Genomic DNA, 18769 nt, shown 5'->3' on the forward strand with positions numbered 1-18769 from the left:
TTACACATGTGGTTCCAGGGAAGGTACACAGGCAGAGAGAGGCATGAATAAGCAATGCGATGGCAGCAACCACACTAAGATGGTAAGGTCTGGTGGATATATTAGGAGTCTGCTATGCCAACTTTTTCCAAACAAAGCCAGATGAACATATCAAGAGGTTACTCCCTCCCATTAAATTGTTGAGAGTGAGGTATAATAAAAATGAATTTTTACTGAACATTACCTTCCATGTGCTTTACACACATTGTATTATCAATCCCTCCAACAGCCTCCCAAGGGAGCTAACATTATTATTTCTATGATATAGAGGATGCATGGAAATACAGAATAGTCATATGACTTTCCAGGTGGCAGAGCAAGTATGTGGAGAAGCCAGTTTTCCAACACTGTCTCTGAATCCCCCTGTTAATCATGATACTCTGGGACATGGTTAGTGCTGAGTATCATTTTGATTACTGAGGACACTGAATTTTTGCTTGCCTGTCACCTTGTTTCTGTCCAGCAGGCTGTCATCATTGACACAGGGCTTTTCTTGCTTCCTAGTGTAGGAATGATTTTTGATTCCTGTACAGGAATCTTTGTATCACCCTCTTTGATAATGCTCACACTGAATTCACAGAACTACAATTATCATATCTACTCCTCACTTAGTACCTCTCATGCAGTGGGCTCTGGGTCTCTTGTGATTTGCCACTGTTTAGTTGGCCCAAAGTGAGATACAAAGATTTTTGTCAAAAGGAAGCAGCACCTTTCAGATCTCTCAGAAAGAGATGTCATTTCTCAACTTTCCATCTTAATACCATATCCCTCAGATGGTTCATCAACTCTCTGAAGTTTCTAGATATTCCTGGAGGCCACATGAGTCAATTGAAAGGTCATCACAGCAGAGGGGGAAAAGCTAAAAATTACTTATGCTGCACTGTGAGCATTGGAAGGTCCTGCTGAGTCATTTTGAAAGTGGAGAGACCTGATAATGGTGTCCTGGCCCAAACTCCTGAGAGCCAGTCTTTTCTGGATTCATCATCACAAGCCTGTTCACCACTACAAGCAACTTCTTCCCTCATTCACTAATGACCATTGGTTTTTCCATCTTGGTTAAAATTGCATACTTGAAACAAGCCATGGGAAGTCACTCATCTGCATGATGAAAGGAGAACATGCAATTTCTACTTTTCTTCTGTTTCTCCAAATAAGAATTTGTAAGAAAGACTTGTAGCCTACTTGTCCTTGGCTTCACACCTAGCTTTTCCCTCTCCAAGTATTCTTTCCTCATCTCCTAGCAGATCTAGCACTACCCTGCTTCCTTTCTTGGATTCAGTCTTCCTTCATACTTGCATTCAATCTCTAGGCCCTGGGACTGGGTGGGAGTTGCACACTGCCTATATCTCCTAATTTCTCTTTTAACTTTAACTTGAGGGGTCTTAGATTTTTTTTCCCCACCAGACTGATTGACAAGCTAACAACTTCATTTTAGCAACTGGTGCTTCCTTTTCCTGGGTTTCCTCACATTATCCTGCCCAGCTTTGTTTTCTTCTCTTCTGTCCTTCTCCTAGATGGTTTTCTTCTCATTCCTCAAGTATTTACAGTCTTTGTTGCCACAGCCTCACTCCAACACACAAACACCTCTAATTGTCCCTAAGAAGTTTCTGAGAAGAAGTGAAACAAGTAAGGATGCTGAAGTCAAGCACAGTCCTATTCCAACCCTGCTCTGTTCCTCACTGGCTATGCGAGAGAGGGAAAGTGCCATCACTACTCTGAGTTAACTTCCTTATTCATAAACTGGAGGAAATATTATCTAATATGGTTAGAGATCAAATGCCAGAGTATCCTGGTGAAACATAGCTTGAAATGGATTTTTTTCACATGGTATTATATTTAAATTTGAATGCCTTTAGATGGGTCCTGAGCTCCCCAACTATGAAAGCACTTAATACACCCAAGAGCCTTATATACTGCCAAGATTTACTCAATTTTGTTAATAAATGCCCCCTAAAGGAATTGAAATTTCAGATCCCTCTAGGATTTTGAAGAGAATAAAACAAGGGAGACTATCTTGCACAGAGTAGGAGCTCCATATATTTTTCTTTCCATCTTTATCCTCTCTATTGAAATCTCTAACCCGTGTATTTTGAAACAGAGCCATTGGAAAGGTTATACCTGTTTTCCAGTTTTGTAGCTGAATTATTAAGATGATATCTCCAATTACCTACTTTTTCATCAATGTCTACACACACCCAACTGAACTTACTATTTTTCTCTCCCGAGTCCCTGGACAATTATCTATCATGTTTAAATTGATGGTGATCTATTCTCCAATACAGAGTCTTTGGGTTAATATTTTTGTGCTTCTTTCTTTTTTAATCCATCACTGGGTTCTACAAATCTTTTCATATTGTGTTAAGTGGGCATATCTCTCCCCATGACTCCTCAGAACCTAATCACCAAAACATTCTCACAATATACCACACTGCTCTTTAGTCTAAACCACTTATCTTCCATGATGTCTTCCATCTCCTCCTCACTTGTCTTCCATCTCCTCCTCACTTGTCTTCCCAACATTTGAAGCCTTTGAATATTTTATTCCTGCTTTATCTATTTGATCTTATTTCCTACCACTCTACAGAATGCTTACCCTTAATGTGAGAATAACTTCCTGAGAATAGGAAGAGTAATGACCTTCCAAGATACTATTCTCTTATATTAAAAATGTTGCCACCTGAGGCCCAGAGAAAGCCCCTAGTCTAAGAGCAGAAAAAGATTGAAGCTGTTCCTCAATAGACCACATTTCAGATTTATTCTAACTACTTGGCCTTATCTCCATAATTCTCCTACTTGTCTTTAAAGATATTACTTTCATTCCTTCTACCCATCCACATCAGACCCAAGTTTAGGGCATATCTCTTCCCCTATACCCTCTAGAAATCTTGTTCTCTACTTCCCTGTTCTCTAGTCTTGGTCACCATGCAATTTCTTTTCATCCCATCTTATGCTTATTGTGCTCCTATATCACTGGCATATTTCTGCCACACATCATTTGTACTTATTCTTTTCATACCTTATCCTTCTTTCTCAGTCAGCTGCTTTTACTCATTCATGTATTAGCTCAAATGTTACATTTTTATAGATGACTTTCACTAGTATCTTTCTAAAGTAGCTCTACTCTCTGGCTTCCATTTTTATCTCATTCACAATGTTCATAGCATTCATCACTGTCTCAAATTGCTTTATCCACTTTGTTTACTTATTCATGGTTCACCTTTAACATTGGCAGTAAATTTTATAAAGTCTAGAGGCTTTCACTATCTTCCCCCCCTCCTCCAATACCCTCAGAATATATTATGGTACATTGTGTCACTCCATAAATACTTGTTATTGAATGAATGAATTAAAGTTCCACTGCTTAAGTTCTGTTTTCCTAATTCCTTGGCCACTGAGTATACCGAATACATTTAAAGGTCCACAGAAGTAGTTCACTGGTGGTGGAGTGAGTTAAAGATTTGGCATTGCCACTGCAGTGGTCCACAGAAGTAGTTCACTGGTGGTGGAGTGAGTTAAAGATTTGGCATTGCCACTGCAGTGAATACATTTAAAGGTCCACAGAAGTAGTTCACTGGTGGTGGAGTGAGTTAAAGATTTGGCATTGCCACTTCCTGGCCCAGGAACTTCCACATGCTGGGCATGGCCAAAAAAGGGGGGGGGTCACAGCAGAGTGGACATCAGATGCCTCTAGAAGAGACTCTAGCACAAACCTAAGTTTCTCCCTAAGATCGATTCATATGATCCTGGTGCATCATCATTGAACCTCTGCTCCTAGCTGTCCCTTCCAGAATACCAGTTCTGGCCTCTTTCCTGGCACATGCCTTGATAGTCTCATGAACACAGAATCTTTCATAATAAGCCAGCAATGACTACTTAATCAGAGTAGGTGCATATTTCCCCCTTGCACATTTCTATTGGCACCTTGTTCTCCTATTAATAACATCACCCTGTTTTTCAGTCCCTGAGGGAAAAGGAGGTCTACATAAATTGTCCCCTGATGGCATTAGAGACACATAGACCCAATGCTTGGAAACTCAGAGTCTTTAGCACAGAGTGAAACCCTGTAAAAATGACCACTCTTCTACATTCTGTGTCTCCAATGTAACCCATTTTTACTCACAGCAAACATAAAATGTTGAAGTGTATTTAGAACCATTTCTGAATATAGGATGCCCTTCACTTTATTACTGCTGTGGCTGTCATCTGGAAGCTTACACAGGTGAATCTGAATGTGCATGCAGAAATCAAGGCTATTATATCCTGAAATAATTCAAAGTGATGGATAGGCTAGAGACAAACTGGAAAGAGAAATTTAAAATAAAATCAGTGCTTCAGAAGAAGTTGTTCTTCTCTTTATCATGGATTATACTTAAATAACCTGAGGGTTAAAGTTAGTTAGAGGTTTCAAGGTAAGATTAAGGTCCTCATGAGCCAGAATGGAAGCCCTCTCTCTTTATAAAAACTTTAAGTGACTTCTCTCAACTTTGCATTGATTTTCATTCTTGTTAAATTCTTGAGTGGCATGATTTGATTTATTGTTTCTAAGAAAAGAAGGTGTGTTATACTTCTGGAAAAAAATCCCTAACCTTAGGAAAAAAAAAGTCAAGCCTATTATATATCAGAAGTATTTGTGCAAAATTAGGATGACACGTCTATTATATTATTTTTATAATTATCCTTTGATTTAGCAAAAAGAAAATGTAATTTGAAAGATAAATGTCTCTATGAGTCAGGGAACTGTTATATCCTTGTTTCTGAAAAGTAAGATTCAGCTGAATAGTATGAATAAGTAATTAAAGAGCACTTAGCACAATGTAGCCAAGGCATTATCAATAAATGCTTGTTACAGGAATGAGTAAATGACTGGATACATTACCAATTGACTAATGGATAAATATGTTGATAAATACATGTGTATATGAATATTATTTGCTCTAATGTTTTTGTAGTCAAAAATACAAAAACATTAGAGCAAATAATATGCATGTTTGGCTTCTGAAAATTAGTAAATTTATATTAAAGTTATTTAAAATTTCTCTTCCCAACATTTTATTTTTGTCTTTTAAAAAATCTATAATTCTTTTATTTTTAAAAAAGCAGACTCCATTACTTTTTTCCCCAAGCTGAAACACTTTTAACTGTTTATGTTTTACTGTTTTATTTTTAAAATTATAGTTGATTTATAGTGGTATGCCAATTTCTGTTGTATAAAATAGTCAGCTCTTGTATCATGTTATCTCCCAAGAGATTGGATTGATATGGTTCTGAATAGTAGGAGTTTATATTTATCCACTCTAAATATAAAAGTTTGCATCTACCAATCACAAACTATCAGCCCATCTCACTTCCTCCAAACCCCTTGGCAACCACAAGTCTGTTCTTGATCTCTGTGGGTCTGTTTCTGTTTTGTAGATGGGTCCATTTTTGCCACTTTTTATGTTCCATATATATGATATCATATGGTATTTGTCCTTCACTTTCTGACTCACTTCACTTAGTGTGAGCAACTCTAGTTGCATCCATGTTGTACAAATTCCATTATTTCATTCCTTTTATGGCTGAGTTGTATTCCATCATATTATATGTATCATATCTTCTTTATTCACTCATCTGTCTGTGGACTTTCAGGTTGTTTCCATGTCTTGGCTATTGTGAATAGTGCAGCAATGAACATAAGGGTGTATGCATATTTTTTTTAAATTTATTGTTGTTTTGCAATACAATTTTTTCTACCATACAGAATGGTGACCCAGTTACACATACATGTATACATTTTTTCTCCCATTACCATGCTCCATTATAAGTGACTAGACATAGTTCTCTGTGCTACACAGCAGGATCTCATTGCTAATACATTCCAACAGCAATAGTTTGCATCTATTAACCCCAAGTTTTCAACCCATCCCACTCCCTCCTGCTTGGCAACCACAAGTCTATTCTCCAAGTCCATAATTTTCTTCTCTGTGGAAAGGTTCATTTTGCCATATATTAGATTCCAGATACAAGTAATATCATATGGTATTTGTCTTTCTCTTTCTGACATACTTCACTCAGTATGAGAGTCTCTTGTTCCATTCATGTTGCTGGAAATGGCATTGTTTTGTTCCATTTTATGGCCGAGTACTATTCCATTGTGTATATATACCACATCTTCTCAATCCATTCATTTGTTGATGGACATTTAGGTTGTTTCCTTGTATGGCTGTTGTGAATAATGCTGCAGTGAACATACATGTGCATGTGTCTTTTCGAGGAAAGTTTTGTCTGGACATATGCCCAAGAGTGGGATTTCTGGGTCATATGGTAGTTCTATGTATAGTATTCTATGGTACCTCCATATTGTTTTCCATAGTGGTTGTACAAATTTACATTTCCACCAAGAGTGCAGGAGGGTACAATTTTCTCCACACCCCCTCTAGCATTTGTTATTTGTGGACTTCTTAATGATGGCCATTCTGACTGGTGTGAGGTGGTACCTCATGGTAGTTTTGATTTGCATTTCCCTAATAATCAGTGATGTTGAGCATTTTTTTCTGGCGCTTATTGGCCATCTGTATATCCTTTCTGGAAAAATGTATATCCAGGTCTTCTGCCAACTTTTCAATTGTGTTTTTGGCTTTTTTGCTGTTGAGTTGTATAAGTCATTTGTATATTTTAGAGATTAAGACCTTGTCTGTTGTATATTTTAGAGATTAAGACCTTGTCTGTTGTATATTTTAGAGATTAAGACCTTGTCTGTGCATCATTTGAAATTATTTTCTCCCATTCTGTAAGTTGCCTTCTTGGGTTTTGTTGTTGTTGTTGTTGTTTGGTCTACTTTGCTATGCAAAACTTGTCAGTTTGACTAGGTTCCATTGGTTTATTTTTTCTTTTAGTTCTGTTGCTTTGGGAGACTGTCCTGAGAAGAAATTTGTAAGGTTAATGTCAGAGAATGTTTTGCCTATGGTTTCTTCCAGGAGTTTGATGGTATCTTGTCTTATATTTAAGTATTTCATCCATTTTGAATTTATTTTCATGCATGGTATGAGGTCATGCTCCAGTTTCACTGATTTACATGCAACTGTCCAATTTTCTCAGTACCTATTCCTGAAAAAACTTTTTCCCATCTTACGTTCTTGCCTCCTTTGTTAATTGACCATAGGGTTTATTTCTTGGTTTCCTATTCTGTTCCATTGGTCTGTCTATTTTGGTACCAGTTCCACACTGTGTTGATTACTCTGGCTTTGTAATATTGTCTGAAGTCTGGAAGAGTTATGCCTCCTTCTTGGTGTTTTTTCCTCTGGATTGCTTCAGCACTTCTGGGTCTTTTGTGGCTCCATATAAATTTTTGGATTGTTTTTTCTAGTTGTGTGAAAAATGTCATGGATAATTTAATAGAGATTGCATTGAATCTGTAGATTTCTTTGGGTAGTATGGCCATTTTTTTTTACAATATTATTTTTTCCAACCCAGGAGCATGGAATATCTTTCCATTTCTTTGTGTAATATTTAATTTCCTTGATTAATGTTCTATCATTCTAAGCATGTAAGTCTCTTACCTCCTTGGTCAGGTAAAAGTTATTTGGGATTTTTTGCTTGAGATTTTATAGGGTATTGTATTTTTGTATTCCTTTTCTAGTATTTCATTGTTAGTATACAGAATTGTGACAGATTTCTGAATTTTAATCTTATATCCTGCTACTTTGCTAAATTTCTCCCTATTATTTTAATAATACATTTCACTAATTAGTACTTCAATATATAATTTATTTACCCCTACTTAAATATTCATAATCTATAGATTTCTGATTTAAATGATGTATCATACATTTGCCCTAAAGGCAATTATCCCCAGCAATAAATTGACAGGAAAGAGGACTAGAGAAATAAAACATGAAAATATGATAACTGGACAGAAGTTTGTTAACTCCTGAGGAAGCAGTGTAAAGTAAGAGAAGACACTCAAATTCCAAAACATTAGGGTGGATATCCTGTCATGTGCTCATGTATTTTGCATATTTATTGAGCTTTTTGATAAAAAGCAAAGAAAAAATGTTATAAGACAGGAGGAAAAATGAGACACATTGAAAAAAATTAATCTAATAGGCTAAATATCCACTCCTAATAAGACTTTTAGAGAGAGAACTGAGAAACTATAGTAGAGGAAGTCATAAGAGAAAGAAGCCAAGAACATGATTTGCCAGTTTTTAAGGCCCATCAAATACCTGACCAAATGGATGAACTAGTCTGGTGGTCAGCAAATTAGTGCCAAATTTTCCCCAGTTGTTTTTGAATGCCTCAGAGCTAGGAAGAATATTTATATTTTTAAATAACTATGTAAGTACCTATGTGATGTTATTTTTTTATTTTTTTATAATAGCTGGTGTACAGTGTTCTGTCAATTTTCTACTAAACAGAATGGTGACCCAGTTACACATACAAGTATACAGTTTTTGCTCACATTATCATGCTCCATCATAAGTGACTAGACATATTTCCCAGTGCTATACAGCAGGATATCATTGCCTATCCACTCCAAAGGCAATAGTCTGCATCTATTAACCCTGAATTCCTAATCCATCCCATTTCCTTCCCCCACCTTGGCAACCACAAGTCTATTCTCCAAGCCCATAATTTTCTTTTCTGTGGAAAGGTTCATTTGTGCTATATATTAGATTCCAGGTATGTGAGATAGTCTTGATTTTTGCCTCTTAGCTTGTGAAATTTAAAGTGTTTACCATATAGCCCACAATAGAAAACATTTTCTAGCCTTGTGATTAATAGTATCACAAAGGTTATCAAATTTCAGAACAATGCAGGAAAGAGAAAATTCTGGAATATGCTAGAAGGATGGTACTAGATTGCATACAAAAAACATTGATTAGAATGTCTTTGAATGAAAACTAAGAGACAATGGAGAAATGTTTTTACAATTATGAAGGAAATGATCAAACCTAGAATTATATATGTTGTTAAACTACCTATAAGTGCAAAGATGGAATTAAATTACTTTCAGACATATGAAATCTCAAATTCTTGGGACTTTTGCAGATGAACTGAAATTTATTCTACTTGAATGCATAGATATTTCAAACAATATTTTTCCAGTTTAAAAAACCAAATCAAAATATGTTTCCTCTTTTCTGAAATGCTGCAAAGCTGTTTTGACAAATTCAGTGGAAACATTTCCCTTGACATTGATTCAAATTATTTAGCAACATGAGGATCCCTTGGATTGGAGCTCATTTTTCTCCCTCTCTCTTAAATACAGATTGATTTTGAACTATCCTGATCCATTGGAAAAATTTCTAGGAAGATCACCTTCAGTAATCTCTTTGTCATCTGGCAATCCTGACTCGTGCCATAGCTGATTTTGGATCATATTTGGGGTATCTGGCAAGAATAATATACCTGTGCAATTTGTTGAAATATTTTCCTCCTGTTCTCAGACCAGTCTACTTTCTTTACCATGCAAGACTGGCATGTGTTTATTTAAGGAAGGCTACAACAAATTTGATATTACTACTTTTTTTTTTACAAATAACAATTTGTCTTCAGACAGAGAAATTAAAGATAATTTACACTAACCTTAATGGCAAACTCAAAAGTTAAGCCTGACCTCAATATTGATACAGGTTATGAAGGGGGATTAAATCACAAGAGAGGAAGCAAAGAAATAACACACAGAGCCAGAGAAAAATACAAGAGGACACCTCAACCTCCCTAGCAACTAAGTAGAAAGGGAAGAAAGAGAAGAATGGATTTGCCTTGACATATATTATTCAAACAATTGTACTTTCAACACTCTTCATAATTATTTTATCCCAGTACATGATCCAAACTGAAATAAAAATCATAGCTATTTATGAATAAAATACAGTAGTCTGTATATTGTGAGTAGAAAAATAAAACTGTAGAAATTTATGGTAGCCTGCTGCAAAATGTAGAAAGAATCTGTGCATAAGAGGTAATTGCCTTTGAGAAGGCAAGAGCTTCTCACCTTCTCCAAATATAGGAAATTCCAAGTTGATCAATTCTAAAATATTCCATAAAGATTACAACCTCAAAGATACAGTACACTGTGGGTTGTAAAGACTCCATAAAAATACATCATGATGGAAGAGTGGAACTCAAAAAATTAAAAAACCAATGTATTTCAAATGCATTATTACCCCAGAAAAGAAGCCTCGTTGATCTCTTACAAGAAAAATTACAAGGTGGTTGCTCTGAATGAGTCATCTTTCCTGCCTCTGCAGGAAAAATAAACACCAAATCAGTAAGTATCTACTGTAGATTAATTATCATCCATTTTTTGCTTGCTTTCAAGATGAAATAGATATGGGTTTAGTGGATAATGATGGGGAAAGGAAATTTCCAATATCTTCATCCAAGATCTTGTGTTTCACATAGAGTTCATGTAATGTGACACAAAGTATAATATCCAATTAACTAAGTGTCAGATTGACCCAGGTCCATCACCTCTCCCCTCATCAGAAGTCCCACAGATCTGGTGAGTCTCTATTCCATGCTCTGCCCTGTTCTGTACCTGATTATCCACACTTTGCATGCAGCATAACTAGAAGTGAATAGCTTTATGGTCATGCCAATTCTATAGAGAGTAAAACTGAGTGCTCAGGACATTACAAGCCATAGGGACTTAGAGGTCAGAATGATTGCTTCACACTACTGGGATCTGGGAATGCTTTGAGGAAATCTTAGGGATCCAAAGATTTTTTAAAATAGACACAAATCCAGGTGCAGATTTTTCTTGCTCAAAAATGTGTAAGGATAAAAATTCAATTGTGAGTATGATGATGAGGAGTCCAGGTTGGCTGAAGGGGAGCATCTGAATGGTGGGAAAGTAATGAAGGATGTTTAAATTATAAGAAGGACACAGAGAGAACACAGATTAGTAGCAGGGAATTGGGATGAGGAGCGTCTTTGTTAAAACAAGTTCATGTGTCTGATATACAACAAGCTCAACCAAAGCAAATGTTGGGATTTGGAGCAGAGAAAAATTTATTGCAGGGCCATGCAAGGAAAGAGGTAGCTTTTTCCTTTAGAGGAAATGGAAGAAAGTTAAGAAATGTGTCCCTGAAACTTCAGCTAGTCTACCAAGCAGAATTGGGGATATTATCTGGATGAGGAGTCTACATGCTTCTGTGCCAAGATAAGGAGAGCAGGTGTTGAGGAGTCTCATTGGTTCCACAACAAAGGGGAAGATAAGTGTAAAACAAAAATCAAGATATAGAGAGATTTTCCCAGGTTGTGATTGTTTGGGGAAGAGAGGATTGGTTGATCCCAGTTTCTGAGCTCAGTGGTTATTTGACAGATTAGCCTCAGCCTCAGCCTCAGCCTCATATAACCAAGTTTGGTAAGAGATTAGTAGCAGGGAATTGGGATGAGGAGCGTCTTTGTTAAAACAAATTCGTGTGTCTGATATACAACAAGCTCAACCAAAGCAAATGTTGGGATTTGGAGCAGAGAAAAATTTATTGCAGGGCCATGCAAGGAAAGAGGTAGCTTTTTCCACCCCCCAAAATCCTGAACACCTTGAACCAAAGTTGTAAAGCATTTTAAAAGCCAGATAAAGAAGGGGGTTGCAGGGTAAGTGATAAGCTCATGCAAAATCCTCTGATTAGCTGATGGTGAGGTAACAGGTTAGTCTCACAGGGGTTAACATTATCAATCCTTAGGCTCTAATAGGTCTGGGGGCTATGTGCTCTTGATTGGGCTATGTGCTCATTAATTTATTCTTTTTGATGATGGTTTTAACATCTGTAAAACAACTCAGAAAATGTGCATCAGATATTGTTTATTATGCAGGTACTTCAGAGAGGAGCTAAAGCAGAGGATATGGGGAAGGGCCTTCCCCAGGGAGACCCTGTAGTGTCCTATGTGGTTACATGTTCATTCTCATCCTCTTTTAATTCTCATGTGAAGGATTATCCCTAAGCTGCAGATAGGCCTGCCTTGGCAATGCCTACAGGGCTGCTGAGTCTGGGCTACTCTGACCACACCAACAACAAGTGTATTTGGATAACAACATGGCTCTGGACTCAGCCTCCAAGGCCCAAGGCATTTTCTGTCTCCTAAAAGTTGTTATTAACAAATCCAGGAGGCTCCTAAAATTTCTGGTTTTGTTTGCACTCGCCTATTTTTTTTCTTTTTTAAAATTACATTTATAGGTATGCAATGATCATCACAACCAAATTTTTTAGCATTTCCATCGCCAAATACAGCACATCCCCCCACCCTCAAAATTGTCTTATTTGGAAACCATAAATTTTTCAAAACCCGTGAGTCAGTATCTGTTCTGTAGGGAAGTTCATTATTTCCTTTTTAAAGATTCCACATGTCAGTGATAGCATATGATGTTGGTGTCTCACTGTCTGACTAGCTTCACTTAGCATGATAATTTCTAGGTGCAACCATGTTGCTAAAAATGCCTTTATTTCTTTTCTTTTAATGGCTGAGTAATATTCCATTGTGTATATGCACCACATCTTTCTTATCCATTCCTCTGTTGAAGGACATTTAAGTTGTTTCCATGTCTTGGCTATTGGAGTACTTATGTCTTTTCAAATCATGGTTTTCACTGGATAGATGCCCAGGAATGGGATTGCTGGATCAAATGGTAATTCTATTTTTAGTTTTCTGAGAAATCTCCACACTGTTTTCCACAGTGGTTGCACCAATTTACATTCCCACTAACGGTGTTATAGGGTTCCCTTTTATCCATACCTTCTCCAGCATTTATTGTTTGTAGATTTTTTTTCTACCATACAGCATGGTGACCCAGTTACACACACATGTACACATTCTTTTTTCTCATATTAAGTGTTCCACTACATTCTGCATCTATTTACCCCAAGCTCCCAGTCTCTCCCACTCCATCCCCCCTGACAATCACAAGTCTATTCTCCAAGTCCATAATTTTCTTTCTGTGGAAAGATTCTCTTGTGCCATATATTAGATTCCAGATATAAGTGATATCATATGGTATTTGTCTTTCTCTTTCTGACTGACTTCACTCAGGATGAGGGTCTCTAGTTTAATTCATGTTGCTGAAAATGGCATTATTTTGTTCTTTTTTGTGGCTAAGTAGTATTCCATTGTGTATATATACCACATTGTCAGTGGACATTTGGGTTGATTCCATGTTATTGTGAACAGTGCTGTAATGAACATGTGGGTCCATGTGTCTTTTTAAGTAGAGTTTCATCCAGATATATGCCAAAGAGTGGGACTGCTGGATCATATGGTAGTTCTATGTATGGTTTTCTAAGATACCTCCATACTGTTCTCCATAGTGGTAAATTTTTTCAAAAGGAAGAAGGAACACTCCCAAAGACATTCTATGATGCCACCATCACCCTAATTCAAAAACCAGACAAAGATGCCACAAAAAAAGAAATCTATAGACCAATATCTTTGATGAATTTAGACACAAAAATTCTCAACAAAATTTTAGCAAACCGAATCCAACAACATATCAAAAAGATCATACAACATGACCAGATGGGATTCATCCCAGGTGCACAAGGATGCTTCAACATAGGCAAATCAATCCATGTCACAAACCACATCAACAAAAGAAAATTAAAAAACCATATGATCATCTCAATAGATTCAGAAAAAGCATTTGACAAAGTATAACATCCATTCATGATCAAAACTCTTACCAAAGTGGGTATTGAGAGAACATTCCTTAACATAATCAAAGCCATTTATGACAAACCCACAGAGAATATAATACTCAATGGAGAAAAAATGAAAGCCTTCTCACTCAAATCTGGAACAAGACAAGGATACTCACTCTCACCAATGTTATTCAACATAGGATTGGAAGTCTTAGTCACAGCAATCAGACAAAGGAAAGAAATAAAACACATCCAAATAGGAAGAGAAGAGGTAAAACTGTCACTGTATGCAGATGACATGATACTATATATAGAAAACCCTAGGACTCAACCCAAAAAACTACTTGAACTGATCTACAAATTCAGCAAAGTAGCAGGATATAAGATTAACATTCAGAAATCAGTCGCATTTCTGTATACTAAAAATGAAATATTAGAAAAGGAATACAAAAATACAATACCCTTTAAAATTGTACCTCAAAAAATCAAATATCTGAGAATATACCTGATGAAGGAGGTAAAGAACTTATAGGCTGAGACTATAAAACATTAATCAAGGAAATTAAAGAAGATGTAAAGAAATGGAAAGTTATTCCATGCTCCAGGTTTGGAAAAACTAATATTGTAAAAATGGCTATAGTACCCACAGCAATCTACAGATTCAATGCAATCCCTATTAAATTACCCATGACATTTTTCACACAACTAGAAAAAACAATCCAAAATTTATATGGAATCACAAAAGACCCAGAGATGCTAAAGCAATTCTGAAGAACAAAAACTAAGCAGGAGGCATAACTCTCCCAGACTTCAGGCAATATTACAAAGCCACAGTAATCAAGACAGTGTGGTACTGATACCAAAACAGATAGACAGACCAATGGAACAGAATAGAGGACCCATAAATAAACCCTGACACCTATGTTCAATTAATCTTTGACAAAGGAGGCAAGAACTTAAAATGGGAAAAAAAAAAACAGTCTTTTCAGCAATTTTTGCTGGGAAACATGGACAGCTGCATGCAAAGCAATGAAACTAGAACACACCCTCACACCATGAAACAAAATAAACTCAAAATGGATGAAAGACTTAAATATAAGACAAGACACCATCAAACTCCTGGAAGAGAACATAGGCAAATCATCCTCTGACATCAACCTTACAAATGTTTTCTAAGGTCAGTCTCCCAAAGCATCAGAAATCAAAGCAAAAATAAACCAATGGGATGTAATCAAACTGACAAGCTTTTGCACAGCAAATGTAACCAAAAAGAAAACAAAAAGACAACTTACAGAATGGGAGAAAATAGTTTCAAGTGATGCAGCTGACAAGGGCCTAATCTCTAAAATATACAAATAATTTATACAACTCAACAGCAAAAAAAGCCAACAATCCAATTGAAAAATGGGCAAAAGACATGAACAGACATTTCTCCAAAGAAGATATACAGATGGTCAACAAGCTCATGAAAACATGCTCAACATCACTGATAATTAGAGAAATGCAAATCAAAACTACTATGAGGTACCAATGCAAAACTCTCAGAATGTCCGTCATTAATAAGTCCACAAATAACAAATGCTGGAGAGGGTGTGCAGAAAGGGAACCCTCCTGAACTGTTGATGGGAATGTAAAATGGTATAACCATTATGGAAAACAGTATGGAGGTACATTAGAATACTATACATAGAACTACCACCTGATGCACAATCCCACTCTTGGGCATATATCCGGACAAAACTTTCCTTTTCTTTTGCAGGGGCTTCATTAGCTTGAAACATACATCTGCATGTTCACTGAAGCAGTGTTCACAATTGTCAAGATATGGAAACTACTTAAATGTCCATATACGTATAATTGGATTAAGAAGATGTGGTATATATACACAATGGAATACCACTCAGCCATAAAAAAGAACAAAATAATGCCATTTGCAGTGACATGGATGGAACTAGAGACACTCATACCAAGTGAAGTAAGTCAGAAAGTGAAGGACATATACCATATGATTTCACTTATATCTGGAATCTAATATCTGGAATCTAATATATGGCACAAATTAACCTTTCTACAAAAAATGAAATCATGGACATGGAGAACAGATTTGTTGTTGCCAAGAGGGTAGGGAGGGATTAGTAGGGACAAGGAATTTTGGGTTAATACCTTCAAACTATAGACTTTGAAATGGATAACAATGGGATCCTGCTGTATAGCACTGGGAACTATGTCTGGTCAATCCTGATGGAGCATGATAATGTGAGAAATATAATGCATACATATATGTGTGAATGGGTCACATTCCTGAGCAGCAGAAAACTGACAGAACACTGTAAATCAGCTATAATGGAAAAATAAAAATCTTTATTAAAAAAATGAGGCTGGAAGTTTCCAACTTGCACAGTGTATTCTAATCAGTGAATGAACACCAGCCTCAATTGTGTTTTGCTCAGGAAAGCAAACCTTGCCTTTTCCCACCTAGCACTGTGTTATACCTAGGGCAAAAAATCCATTCAAATGTCAAATGCTCTATGTGCACTATTTTTCTGCAGGGGCTTCATTAGCTTGAAACCCACTCAAAACATACTCTCCTTTGTGGATAATCCTGATTTTTTATGAAATGCCTTCTATTCTCAATCAGGAATAAGCAGCACATAGTGAGCCAGGGTGATTATCACCTGATGGCAATCTCACAAACTCCACAAAACAAGAGGCTAGAAGTTTCCTCCTTTCCAAGTATATTCTACTCATTGAATGAACACCAGCCCCAATTGTGGTTAGATCCAGAACGCAACTCTTGCTTTTTTCCAATCAAGGTCTGTGTTATACCAAAGGCAAATGAGGCTCTCATCAGCCAAATGCTCACTGTGCACTAGTTGTTGGCAGGGGCTTTCCTTAGCTTCAAATTCACTCAAAAACTCTTCTTTGTGGCAAAGCCTGGTTTGTTATGAAATTGCATTCTTTTCACAAGCAGGAAAAAGAGCATATGGTGAGCTAAGGTGATATACGCCTTATGGCAATCTAACAAAGAACACAAAACAAGAGGCTGGAAGCTTCCTACTTGCAAAGTATACTCTAGTCATGAACAAACACCAGCCCCAATTGTGGTTTGCTCCTGAAAGCAACCCTTGCCATTATCCCCACAATGCATTTGTCATACTTAGTGCCAATGAGCCAAATGCTCACTGCCAAATGCTCAGTATACACTAGTTGTTTCTAAAGGGTTTCAGTAGCTTGAAACTCAATCAAAATATCTTCTCCTTTGTGTATAAACATAATTTACTATAAAAACCTCTTTCTTTCACAAGCAGGCAAAAGCAGCACATAGTAAGCTACAGTGAAAATTGCATGATGGCAATCTCAAAAAGGACACAAATCAAGAGGCTGGAAACTTCCTTTTTGTAATGCATATTCTACTCAGTGCATGAAAACCAGCCCCTATGTTGGTTTGCTCCAGAAAGAAACCATGTCTGTTCACCCACCTACGCCTCTGTTATATGTATGGTGAATGAGCTGCTTCACTGCCAGTTGCTCATTGTTCCCTGGTTGTTTGCAGGGGGCTTCAGTAACTTGAAACTTACTCAAAAACTCTTTTACTTTTTCAAGAAGCCTGATTTGGTATAAAAAGGCCTTCACTTCACAAGCAGCAAAAAGCAGCACAGAGTGAGCTAGGGTGATATTCACCTGATGGCAATCTCACAAAGGACACAAAGCAAGAGGATGGAAGCTTCACGCTTGCAACATATATTCTACTCAGAAGCCCCAGTGGTGATTTTCTCAGGAAGGCAACCCTTGCCTTTTCCAAACCTAGGCCTATGTTGTAACTAAGTTGAATGTTTTGCACACCAGCCAAAACTAAGTGTGCACTGGTTGTTTGAAGGGGGCTTCAGTAACTTGAAACTCATGAAAATGTCTTCTTTGAGAAGTAGCCTGAATTGTTATGAAAAGGCCTTCTTTTTACTAGCAGGGAAAAGGAGCTCACAGGGAGCTAGGATGATATTCACCTGATACTATCTCTAAAGGACACAAAACAAAAGGCTGGAAGCTTCCTACTTGCAAAGTATATTCTCCTCAGTGAACGAACACCAGCCCTAATGGTGATTTGCTCCAGAAAGCAAACTTTGCCTTTTCCCAACTTAGGAATATTTTATACCTAGGGCAAAATATCTACCCTACTGCCAAATGCTCTGTGGTCACTAGTTCTTTGCAGGGGGCTTCAGTATCTTAAAATCCACACCAAATTTGTTCTCCTTTGTGGATAAGACTGATTTGGTATGAAAAAGCCTTCATTTTACAAGAGGGGGGGGGGAAAGCAGCATACAGCAGGGCAGGGTGACAAACATGATGGCAAGCACCAAAAATCCTCATACAAGATGCTGGACGCTTCCTACTTGAAACATACATTATACTCAGTGAACAAACAGCAGCCACAATGGTGGAATGTGCCAGAAATCAACACTTGCCTTTTCCCCACCTAGCCCTCTGTTATAATTAGGGCAACAGACCTGGTCCACTACCAAATGCCCTGTGTGTACTAGTTCTTTGCATGGGCTTCAGTAGCTTAAAACCCACACAAAATGTCTTCTCCTTTATGTAGAAGCCTGATTTTGTATGAAATGCCTTCAATTTACAAGCAGGAAAAAGCAGCACATAGCAAGTTATGATAATTACCTGAAGGCGCATTCACAGAGGCTGAAAACAAGAGGCTGTAAAATTCCTATTTGGATAACATATTCTACTCTGATGGAACACAAGCCCTAAAGGTGGTTTGCTCCAGAAAGCACCCTGGTTTTTTTTTTTCCACCAAGCCTGTGTTATTCCAAGGGCAAATGAGCCACTCCATTGCCAAATGCTCTGTATGAGCTAGTTCTTTGCACGGGGCTTCTATTGCTTGAAACCCACTCAAAACATGTTCTCTTTTGTCAATAAGCCTGATTTGGTAGGAAAATGCCTTCTTTCTTTTCAAAAGTGGGGAAAAGCATCACTATATAGCATGGAATAGCAACATTTGCCAGATGGCATTCTTATCAACTCCACATACAAGAGACTGGAAATATCCTACTTGCAAAGTATACTCTACCCTGTGAACAAACACCAGCCCCAATGATGGC

The sequence above is a fragment of the Sus scrofa genome, chromosome 6 (assembly GCF_054392235.1).
Source record: "Sus scrofa isolate SSC_HxYL_T2T_F1_AM1 chromosome 6, Sscrofa_HxYL_maternal_Yorkshire_Landrace_v2.0, whole genome shotgun sequence".
Lineage (NCBI taxonomy): Eukaryota > Metazoa > Chordata > Mammalia > Artiodactyla > Suidae > Sus > Sus scrofa.